We start from the raw sequence: 12,628 nt of genomic DNA, 5'->3' as shown, positions 1-12,628 counted from the left end.
AGGGTTCTCAATGAGAGGAAAGATTACAGGAAAAAAAAATAAAGAATAAAGCCAATGCAAGACAGAACACCTTTTATGGTATGAATGGCTCTTAAAACTCTTTTCCTTTCACTAAAAAAAAAAAAAAGTTTTATTGTTAACTGTTTCATTTTGGGGGTATAAAATTGTTTATGGGCTTAGAGCAGAAAGCCACCATGCCTTATCTTTTCCTGGCTCCTATTCTTGAAAAGAAAAAAAAAATGCCTAATAATAGTGTGGCAAGACTAAGTAAAAAGTGTATTTTATAATTTCTTTAATTAAACATGATCAAAGGTGCCTTTAAAGCATTTGAACGAGCACTTTCCTAGTTATGTGGCACTGTCTATATTCTTTAAACATGGCCATTGGCTCAATGTCCCCGTTGTTGGTTCAATAGTTTCTTTTGCTATGGACGACCAAAATTTTCCATTCTTTGAAACCTAGTGTTTTTACTATACACAGATGAAACACACCTGTTTCTGATATACAACCACTTTCAATTCTTGTTAGCTGTGAAAAATTCATGAAATGGAAAAAATCTGTGTTCTCCTTGCTGGTGTAAAATATAAATTTGGAGCTTCACATTGTTGATTAAAAGAAAAAAAATAGGAAACACTTACTGTGTGCAAGGAAGCTGCCATAGAATTCAAGAAATCTGAAAATGCTTATTGAGCACCCAATCTGGGTCATGCTGTCTCACACAATCTAAAAGGTGGGCTATGAAAACAAACAAAAACAGAAACAAAAAAAACAATAAGCAGGAAGAAAGTGAGTAGAGAGTTCTGGGGATAGGAGGACTTTTAAATAGGATGACCAGGGTCCTCTTTATGGGGGAAAATAATCTCATAATGGGGAAATCTGAAGATTGAAGGAAGTGAAGGTTTAAGCAATGTTGGTTTTAGGGGGAAGACCTTTCCTAACAGAGGGAGCACCAAGGGCCTCGAGGTAGAATACCGAACACTGTAAAAAAAGAAAGGAGGCCAATGACATCACAAGTAAACACCTGAGGTGGGAAGCAGTAAGAGATGAGAGCCTGGAAGGACAGGGCACCAAATTATTCAGGGTCTTGTAAGACTTGGAGTTTTACCATGGTGGGATGGGATATTTTAGAAGAGTTGAGCGAAGGGACACAGTATCCGATTTTATATAATACCTCAATCAATATGGCTGTTCTATTGAATATGTGTACACTACACGATGCAAGTGCATAAGAAGAGAAGCTAGTTAGCAAGCCACTGGGTACCTCAGACAAGAGATGATTATAGCTTTGATCAAGGTCATAGATATGGAATGGTGAGAAGTGGTCAAATTCTCAATATATTTGGCAGATAAAATGAGCAGAATTCATTGAAAGGTTGCATGAGGGGCACCTGGGTGGCTCAGTCGGTCAAGCATTCGACTTCAGCTCAGGTCATGATCTCACAGTCTGTGAGTTCAAGCCCTGCATTGGGCTCTGTGCTGACAGCTCAGAGCGTGGAGCCTGTTTCAGATTCTGTCTCCCTCTCTCTCTGCCCCTCCCCCACTCACGCTCTGTCTCTCTCAAAAATAAATAAACATTAAAAAAAAGAAAGGTTGCATGAATGAAGTGAAAAAGATAAATCAATAATGATTCTAAGATAGTGGTTGCCATTTGCTAAGATGGGAGGTAAAGCAGATTTGAGGAGCAGCAAATGGGGATTTCTGTCTGGGACACATTACATTTGAGATACCAGGTAAAGATACAAGTGAAGATGATTCCACATGAAGGCGGAGATAACCATCTGGAGTTGAGGGTAGATGGATATATGTGTATATATTTGTGAGTCATCAGATGATTCATACATATATACAGGACCATCAGCAACTAAGGGATTCAAGGCTGAAATGACAATAAAGTGAGCAGAGGCATGCAGCTGTGAACCAAATGTAGCATAATTACTAGCAGTTAGCCATTACAAGGTTAACTGCTTGTGTTCTGTTAAGAGTCCAGACCAGTGACTCAAAACAAAACAAAACAAAACAAAACAGTAAAAATAAATGGCCATTGAGGGAGGGAGAAAATTGAGAAAGCACGATGTCCTAGAAACCTACTGAAAAAAAAAAGTAAATAAATAACATTTACCTTGTGGTAAATACAAATAATTTTCTAGCTTATAATGAAGTTAAAAGGATATAAAAAATATTCAACATTTAGCATACAAAGTGGTAAATGCTGCAAAAGATTTTAAACCCAATGTTGAGAGATGGATAGAAACCTGACTCACAGAAAGAGGAAGAGAAGACATTTATATTAGAGGGAAACTCTTAAAAAGGAGTCCTGAAAAGGGAGCACAACGTATATTTGAGGAATAGTGAGTAGTCCAAGGTAGCTGGGGAGTACAAGATGTTTTTTATAAATGTTTGAGGCAGGTTTCCTGTGCCAAAAGATATTCAGATTTTTCTGTATGTGCACGTGTGTGTATATATGTGTGTGTGTGTGCGTGTGTGTGTGTGTGTGTGTGTGTGTATCAAATCTCCAGAAACAATGGGTCTGAGAACATAATAATGAAACTTACTTAATTTGCCATCCCATGCCCACACCCCGCCAATCTCTCAGCTATCAGATTTTGTCTTTTCATCTGTAAATATACTAATAGCTAAGTAAAACATCTATCTCTATCTGTTTAACATCTATGGAGTGCCTGCTCCATGTAAACTCTGGTGGAAGGAACGAAGGACTAACATAAACATGCAAAAATATTCATTGCAATGCACGGAATTGGGCCTTGTGGAACCAGGAGGGAGAAAGTAGAGAAATGTGAATACGATAAGACTCATTCTCTGAACAGTTGTATAAATTTATTGGATAGCCTGCCTTAACAGTTGGAAAATAGAAAATCCGTGCCATAGATTTGGAGTTTGGCCCAGCATAATCTGACCTATGCTCCAGTTCCATGGAGACGAGAAAGCTATTTTGCCTACAATCACATACAAAATTGTTTAAGGATAACAGTCATCACTTCTGGGGTCAGAACAACTCATGGCATTGAATAAAGGAAAAGAGAATCACAAGGAATCACACAAGACTTTATTTTTAGTAACAGAAAAACTTACTATACTCCATTCCCCAAAGATGAACGTGGTAAATTTTCTTAAAAATTTGTTAACGTGAGTTTTAATTTTAGGGCCAATTTTTCACAGGTATTTTTTCCCACCTTTGTATTCTTAATGACATAGTGGGATGAACTGAGTCAGAGGACCTATTTCCCAATCTAAACTGAGACGCCAGTTGATCCCCTCAGTGTCTTTACACCTCATGCGTCTCATTTGCAAAATTAAGAGAGAGGACAGTGGTGTAAAGTGGGAAAGAACACTTTGGAGTCATACAGACTTAGAAGCTATATGATATTAGGCAAGTTACTAAATGTCTGAATTTCAGTTGTTAAACAGCAAATTAGAATAACAGGTCTCACACAATGTTGCCACAAAGATAAAAAGAAGTCATGTACAGAAAATTTCTGGCATATAGTAGACACTCAATGAATGTTCATTTCCTTCCTGCTTTTAACTTGAGCAATTCAGTTCCAATATAATGTTAAGACTTAATTCTAGAAAAAAAAAAGTTTAGGAAAGTAATTATAGAGTTTTACCACTATCGGCTATTTTTAAACTTTTTTTTTTTAAATTGGCATCCGGTCTATCTCAGAGTTAAAAGACAACTTCTATCTTTAGGGTAAAAATAAAGAACTTACAGAGAGCATGTACCACACAAACCGTGAAGAAAAAAAAATGCTCCCCTTGAGAGAAGTTTCAAGAATATTGAGGGGAAAACTAGAAAGAAAGAAAGGTGGAAAGAATTTAGTTGATACACAGTTTTAGAGTCTATAAATTAAAAATAAACCAAGTAGGAGAAAGGTATTTGCTGTGTTGCCCTCCTGATTAAGATGGGTTAGGTACTATGGCTGGCGTAACACAGTCATCTTCCTTTCTCTCAAAACGGAAAATTTATTTTTCATGAAAGTGAGAATTTATTGCAGGAATGTCAGTTCAGTGAATGAGTCTATGCTCTATGTAAAAGGAAATGGATACTTTACTACTTTGACCTTTCTATATTTTTCATATTTTGTCTGGCTACATATTGCAACCATTCCTTTCGGTTAGCAATTAAAGTCAAATTTGCAGCTGCTTTTACAAAACCAACATTTCTCTCCTACAAATGAAAATTTCAAAGTCCTCATGTTTGATTTCTAATATCATCCAATTTGTTATTGAGACATATAAAATACCCCAAGGATGAAGAAACACAATAGTCACTGTCCCTTAGCACTATCTATCACTCTGCATTTTAGTTTGTCATCCAGTATAAAAAGTAAAGAAAGAAAAGTAAGCAAGAGGTTGCAATAATTTACGCCTGTCTAGGAAGTTTGGCACCGTAGCTTCATGTATAGGGAGCCCTTTACAGGAGAAAAAAACGTAACCAGAGACTATGTGAGTGTGGAAGATGAGATCATCCACCAACAGCAATCTTTCAAATTCACAGACACTTCCGGATTCATGAGGTGAGAATGAACAGTGCAGAGTACTGTAACACTCATTTGTAGTGTTTGAATTTGTTAACACGCACTCTCAAGCTGTCTTTGTCTGAGAGCGTTTATACCACAAGTGAAAAAAATCAGTACGGACAATACCACTATCAATTGAAATCAGGATAGTCTTTAAGTATGAAAAAAGGACAATATGTAAATCTAAAGCATATTTAATAGAAAAAAGTGCAAATTTGGGAGAAACTTGCCATCATCTTGTTTTTCACAAATATTTTCCTAACGAATCTTTTAAATTATTAATTTGAATTAATTCCAACTTACTTGAATGTATTTGTCTTCTACTAAGCATGATCAATCTTTGTCTTGAAGGTTTTTTTAACTAAACATTCTATTCAAGGTACAATAAATTTATCAATGATTAATAAAGATAAAAGAAAATAATTTATAGAAGCATGCAGCGATCCATACCTCTTTTACATGTCTCTAATAAAAACTGACGTCAATATTATTTCAGCCTCAACATCAGAAACAGGAGATGAGAAATATATCTTGGTAGTTTCTCTAGAAACGTGCAAATCAAAATCTAGGGATCAGATGGTAAGAATAGTAAGGTGTTTCAGGGTAAGAGAAGGAGGATGTGGTATTAATATTGGCTACTTGGGTCCTAGTGTCTAGCAAAAAATATTAAAATAATGTGCATTAGTGAAGTATCACTTACTTTGAAGGACTTATGTAGTGACCCAAGAATTAAAAAAGCAAGTATTTGGGCTAACAAAAATACACAGATATGATGACAGACATTATTAAATTAATAGATCAGGAATACATGAAAGTATATGTAAGGGACTTTGAGGTATAGACCAAGGCTCATCAAATTTTAAAGAGTATAAAAAACAGATTTGTGAATCAGTAGATTTGGGATGGGACCCAAGATTCTGCATTTCTTGCAAGCTTCCAGGCCATGCTGAGGCTGTTAGTCTAAGGATCATACTCTGAGTAGCAAAGCCCTGATCATGACAAAGAAAGTTTAGGGCTTATCTTAGAAATTGCACCTAGAGAAGTCTGAATATCAAGTTATCTGTCTCACCAACTTGTGCCACCACTCTTATTTTCAACGGAATCCATTCCAGGAAATAGAAATACAAGTGGTTAATGCTTTTAAATAATCACAATGTGACATTTTTATATTAAGGTAAATAAATGAATTATTTAATTTAACCCTCAAAAGAGTCTATGAGGCAAATACTTTTATTATCTTCACTTTACACTAAAAATAAACAGGCTTGGGGAATTTAATTAATCAAGTCAAACCCATACAAGCAGCATTCAGAAACAGAATTCTGAATATGGTAGCCCTGACTCCAGAGCCTAAATATTTTCATCAATGTTACGACAATGATCAAGACTGTTCTATTGCATTATTAGTAATGTTACAAAGGATAGGGATACAATTTTGTATAAATTTTGGGGTGTATCATCATTAGCTTCTGGAACAGGATTTATTCAAGAATAACTGCTCCTGACATTAGAAATCTTAAATGAATGGTGACTAGCAGTTTAGATACACCAAATATAATCACTTTCAAGAGTCAGAATAAATAAAGGATGGGACTAAAATTCTTACTGGATTGAGTTCTTTAGATTAAAGAAAGAACAGATTCTAGATAGGGACAGGAGGCTCTATAGTCCTCAACATATGGGATAACCCTTAAAGCTCCACGTCTGAAAAAAATAGCCCTTAAACTTTAGAATCCGTAAAGGATTTTTACTATTGAAGGGTACACTATTAAATATTTTATGCATTCTGTTATTTTTAAAGGGTGTAATCCCTCCTAAGGTGTGTTGGCCCTGGGGTCTTTGAACCAGTCTAGAGCAGAATTAACTAGGAGCCATCATTTTCATTATAAGTATGTTATAATTATGTTTGCTTATTTCACACTGTTTAATATACTCCGTCCTGTTAAACGACATCACAGGGCCTTCAGCACCTGTTGCTTATTTCTGCCAGATTGAAAGTATTCCTTTCTCTTTATTTTTTGTGTGCAAGGATAAGATGAACTTGCCAAGGGTTGTCATTCTTGCATACACCTGCCAAGAGGCAAATACTTTAATAGTTGAAATGCTTATAGCATATGCTGCAGTTGCTGTAGCTACCAACTTCCAATGCCTGGTATTTCATAAGAGATTGAATATAGTCGGGATGACAGATTCATCCCTTGATATATGCATATGAGACCATATGCCCCTGAGTATACACCCTGTTTATATACCACATCCCTGGAGTTAGTGTTGGCTGAGAATATATCTTCCAGTAATTTACTACCTTACATCCTCAACTTTTAAAAGTCAATAATAAATCTCTTGACACGTATTGATTTGTTGGCACTGCTTACATGAAAGATGGCATCAGGCTGTGCCGAAAAAACAAAAACAAAACCAAAAACAAAATAGGGTTTATGGCTGTAAGATAGGATCCTTCTTCTGCTTTGTTAACTTCTTTACTTTCCCTAAGGATTCCTGTTGCATTTCCCACTCTTCTGTTAGGTCTTCAATCCAGATGAAAGTTAAGTATTGGTAAGCTATGGTATCCGGAGTTGAGCTAAGCTTAGAAAAATAGGGTGAAACTACCCAGCTGCTGGGGTTCAGCCAGTTGACTCTAAGACTCAAGGGACACTAGACAGTTTTCATGTAAGGCACAACAATCAGCATCCTAAAGATAGGCTTTCCCTTGGATGTAATTGAGAAATGGGGCTTAGCATAATACTGTCTTTCCTTGAATCCTACTGAGGTAACCAGAAAGATAAAGGCGGAAAAGAATATATCCCTTTTCAATGATTTTTTTCAACTCTATCCTACCAATCTTGTTAGATCTCAGCGGAAGTGTAGAATGGAAGGTAAGACATATAGTTAAGGTTTTCTCGAAGGCTGACATGTGACTAAAGTGAAGAAAGAGCAATGGAGATATGTTTCTGCTTTCATTGTTTTACTACATTCCCAAGGACACGTGAAGCCTTCCTGGTGTTGGTGAATTCCTGTGAAGCCCATGCACATATCAGTATGTCTATCTTTTCTATCCATGAGTTGATCAAGGCGGCACAACTTTAACTCCTATTCCTTGACAAATAAAATTCCATCCAAACTCTCCTGCAATCCACAGTGAAACTGACCTCTAGAGCAGTTTTGTGAGTACCCTCAGGAGACTGGACAGTTAGTTTTCCTTTATAACAGTGCAACACATTCCTAGATATCTCTTTCCATCTCCCTCTCCTTCCCTCTCATGTGTGCAAACACCACATGAGCCCAGGCTGTTTGATAACTAAGGAATGAATTACGTATCTTAAGACCTTTACAATTAGAAGAGAGACGGGTTTAATTCATTAACTGCAAGCTTTCATGAACCAAGTGGTCAAAAGCTTTCTCAGGGTAGTGTCAGAATGGAACCAGGGGATTTTTCTCAAAGGAAAAACTTCTAATGACATTATTTTTAATAAGTCCACTAACCTCTACACTGGCAATTCATTATACTTTCTGGAATAAGAGGTCTTGGTGTAGGGCTATAGCTAACCGGCTTTTCCTTGTCCTGAGCTACTTACTGTGCCTCAGTAACTAAACCTCCTTGGATATGATTCAGTCACAGATAGATTTTCTCAGAGGTTCTTGGTACGCCTAATTTTAACTTTTTCAAAAATGTTTATTTATTTTTGAGAGAGAGATAATGCAAGTGGGGAAGGGGCAAAGACGCGGGACAGAGGATCTGAAGCAGGCTCTGCACCGACAGCAGTAAGCCTGATGTGGGGCTTGAACTCCCAAACCACGAGATCATGACCTGAGCCAAAGTCAGATGCTTAACCAAATGAGCCACCCAGGTGCCCCTAATTTTAACTTTTTAACTGATGGCTCTGCTGACATAAAACCAGGAATGGGATATACTTGAAGATACAAAGCATCTTCAGGTATGCTCAGGTACACTATTATACAGGAAAGAAACAGATAAGTTCCTATGGGCTATACGTCTACTACCTAGCTGGTAGTGTCACTGAATCATTACCTGGTAAAACATAATAGGAAAAAGGGTCAGAGTTGGTGGCTTTCATCATACTCAGAAAAACACATAGGAGACAGAGTAGAAACTCTTTCTTTTAGAGCCTATGTCACTAATCAAAGAATTCCAAAGAGAATTCTATGCACTGTCGCTGTTAAAATTTAAAAGAAGACTAGAGACCCATTTTCAGCCAGAATAATTTGAAAGCTCTGACATGTACCATTAGATTGTTTGATGAGCATTTGCAGAAGAATGAAATGTCTGTTTTGACCTTTGTAGTGTGAGTAACATATGTTGAAAAGAAGGACAGGAGGCTTATTTTTATACAGATAACAGAAAGCTGCTCTCCTTGTTAAGAAAATATGGCAGGCTGATTCTTTCTTTTTCCTTTGTAATTTCAAAGTCCTCCCAGATAAACTTTTGCGATATACAACTTGGTTTTGACATCCTGGCTTTATGCCTCTTACTGTTTATAAGTCATGTAAGGAAGTCATCTATCTTGACCAATATGGCTTAGACATATTTTCCATGTTAATTACACATGTTTGGACTGACACTGCAGTGATACAATTTCATTCGTTTAAAACAACAGAATGGATGGCTCTTTAATTCAACAAATGTAGGTAAAAATTCTTCCCAGAGTAAATTGAACAAGTCTGGAAATTATAAAGTCACAGGCACTAGTGGCTGAAGCCCCAGAGACGAAGAAGCTGATATTCTGCAAGGATCCTTATTTAGATTAAAAGCATATTGGAAAAGTACAACACAATTATCAAAAATATATAATTATAATAATATATACGTTAGACACTCCAACAAGATTGGTGTCCTAAAAATAATCAGCAGTTTAAAAGGAAACAGAAGCATTTTTTACTTTGACCCATTGGAAATGTTCAGATTTGGGCTGTGTTTTTAAGCAGGGCATCAACCCTTTTTTACACTTAACAGAACCCCAGCAGTTAACCCCGTAATGGCCAACTGCTAGTTATTATCCTACATTTGGTCCACAGCTGCATGGTTCTGCTCACTTTATTGTCGTTTCAGCCCTCAATCCATTAGCTGCCTGGTGACCGCTTGCATGCAGAGGGGCGTTTGGTTAACTAAATCCCCATCAGGATCACAGCTGTTGTAAAATATGCGGTGACAAAAATATCCATGTGCAATGCATTGTAGATAAATCTGTAAGCCAATTTAAGCAAAACTTGAAAAACAAATGAGGGGCCTCACTGAATTCTCTGGCTTCTGAACATTATAAACTACATTTCCTTTATTTTAGGGAATAGTCTTTGTAAGATTCCAGCATTCTCCTTTTCCTGCATGGGATGAGTGGGGCTAAATTTCAAAATAATAGGTCCAGCTCAGGAAAGTATTTCTTCACAACTTCTTTCACTCAGCAGTAAGAGAATAAGAGTCATGTTCAATAATTCAAACAAATTCCTGATTTTGGCATAGCATTAATGTCAGCATTAGGTATTTATTCACAATGTGCCTGGACTTAAACACCGTACCATTGTCTGAATTTCTCCCAGCCAAGAGGCTTAACTCAGTGGTTATGTATGTGCAAATACATCATACCACAACTGTTTGCAACAGCCAAAGCTGCCAGGTCGAGTTCATCTCACAGAGGGCTTTGAAAATGCCCTAAAAGTATTTTGGTTGGTATTATAATGGTCAACCCTATGTCCAGTTATGACAGTGAGACATTATGCTGATTATGCTCCTTCTTGCTACCTGGAACTATTTATAAACAGGAAGAAGATGAGGAAATAAACAACTATACCAAAAATAAACAGTGAAGAAATCCTTTTCTGTATTATATCAGTGAATGTCACTTCTTTGTCACTTTGTCAAAATCCAAAATCAAGAGGCAGATGTGATCTAAAACCTTCTTAGATCTAACCAAACTTGACCCCACACATGGGGAATTGTTTCTATTTCTAACTAATCTAAAATTTGGTTTGTCCCTGCCTGTGTTGACTGATTTGAATACCTACCCCAGATTCTGCTTGTTTTATTAAATTGTTCAGATGTTCCTTAACAGTGACCTAGATTTTTCTACTTCATTAACTCATTCAAATAGATCTTAAGCACCTACTATGTGCAAGGCACAAGGGATAAGATATTAATGAGTTGCAGTCCCTGCATGCAAGGAAGTTAGGTTTCAAAGCCATAGAATCTGCCAAATGTAAGAGGAAAGATTTTTTTTTCTTTTCCTTCCATTCATCCTCCAGTCCTGTGGTGTCATGAATCAAACAAGTGAGAGAAAAAGTGCCATTAGTTCTTTCTAGCTGTTTTACCAACTGGGTGAGAACTCCTGAGATATGTATATTACCAGTATGCTGGTGACTTATTAACTTCTTCCTAATGTTCAGTGAGAAAAAAATTAACTACAAATTATCAGGTAGATATCCAGAGTATTACCAATGTACTACATGCATGAAATTAAAAAAAAAACAAAACATAGTATAAATTATACATATTATCTTCCAGGAATTTACAACTAAGTCAGGGAGACAATATTATGACAATTAAAAAAAACAGAATGCAATGAATTGCAGTATGTATGTATATATACAATACATATATATATATATATATATATATGTATTGTATATATACATTTACACAATTGATATAAAAAATAAGAATGATGAGTTTTAGATATAAGAGAGCTCTTAGTTTAGAACTGTCAAGGAAGGTTTAATTAGTTTAGATCCTCCTCATGTCACATGATATGGTTCTACTTTATGGTTTTTTGAGAAGGGTCCCCTCTATCCACAAGATAAAGCATTGAAAGGACTGTGTGGAATCCAGAGGTGGAGTGCAAATTCACTCTACTACATGGAGCCGGTAACCTTGTTGCAAGTTTGGTCAAGAACAGTGAATTCCACTGGGCTCCTAACTATTAGGCTAAGTCCTAAGCCTACTGGAGTCCTAATTTTTCTTCCTATATGTTAGGCCTTTTTTTTCTTTTTTCTCTTCTCCATTGGTTAATTCTGTGCTATTTGAAGGCAGGTCATGGTCTATAAAAGAGGGTTTGTTTGTTTGTTTGTTTTTTAAAATAAAGTTAACAAAGATTAAAATCAATTTTTTAAAAAAATCTGGGTTTAAATGTGAACTTCTATCTGACCAAGCAGACCCACAAGACAGATCCCTTTTTGCTTTATATATATATATATATATATATATATATATATATATATTTATATATATATATATATATATATATATATATATATATATGATGTATATGTATATGTATACGTATATGTATACACACACACACACACATACATTTCCTGGAGCTAAGAATTAAATATTTCCTGTTCTTTATTCTAATTTAAAAAAAATAATAAAAATTTCTTGAAATTGTAAAGTTTTTTTTTTTTTTTGGTTTTTGTTTTTGTTTTTTAATCAGAGCAGCCCAGGTCTTAGATATCTTATAACAGATGAGAAATAGAGATGTTGATATTCAATTCAGTTCAAAAATCCGTTACTGAGCATATGTATCTATCTTCTATCTATCATCTATCTATGTCCTTTAAATGAGATATTATGAAAACAAAATAAGACAGTCTTATATGTCAAGTTACCTCTAATCACTGGCAAAGTATAAAAGAAGCCAAGACCTTAATCATGATATAGCTAGATTGTAAGAATCAAAACATCATAAAAAATATACAGGTTGAGTACCTGACACATAACAGATAAGATCTCAAACAGAAGGCATACTAATTCTTAAAAGAAAACCAAAGTTAAGGAAATCGAAGAAACAGGAATGCAACAGACTTTACTTCCAAGGAAACACCTTCTAAAAGGAACAGAGATATAAAATATGTTAAATTTTAGGGAAAATGCAAAATTCAATGGATAGGGGCACCTGGGTGGCTCAGTTGGTTGAGTGTTCGACTTCGGTTCATGGCATGATCTTAACGTTTGTGGGTTCAAGTCCCATGTCAAGCTCTGTGCTGACAGCTCAGAGCCTGGAGCCTGCCTTGTATTCTGTGTCTCCCACTCTCTCTCTGCCCCTCTCCAACTCATGCTCTCCCTCTTCCTCTCTCAAAAA

General features: G+C 36.0%; 1 long non-coding RNA gene across 3 annotated transcripts in view; it reads right to left on the bottom strand.

Moving 5' to 3' along the window:
• Positions 1-12,628, bottom strand: part of LOC131509333 (uncharacterized) — a 263,716-nt gene that overhangs the window by 185,942 nt on the left and 65,146 nt on the right. For all 3 annotated transcript variants that reach the window (XR_009260438.1, XR_009260436.1, XR_009260437.1), the window contains exon 2: positions 3,729-3,807. This is a non-coding gene — a long non-coding RNA (uncharacterized LOC131509333). The remainder of the gene's footprint in view (positions 1-3,728; positions 3,808-12,628) is intronic.

The sequence above is a fragment of the Neofelis nebulosa genome, chromosome 4, assembly GCF_028018385.1.
Source record: "Neofelis nebulosa isolate mNeoNeb1 chromosome 4, mNeoNeb1.pri, whole genome shotgun sequence".
Taxonomy (NCBI): Eukaryota; Metazoa; Chordata; class Mammalia; order Carnivora; family Felidae; genus Neofelis; species Neofelis nebulosa.
This window is presented reverse-complemented; position numbering and strand designations above follow the sequence as displayed.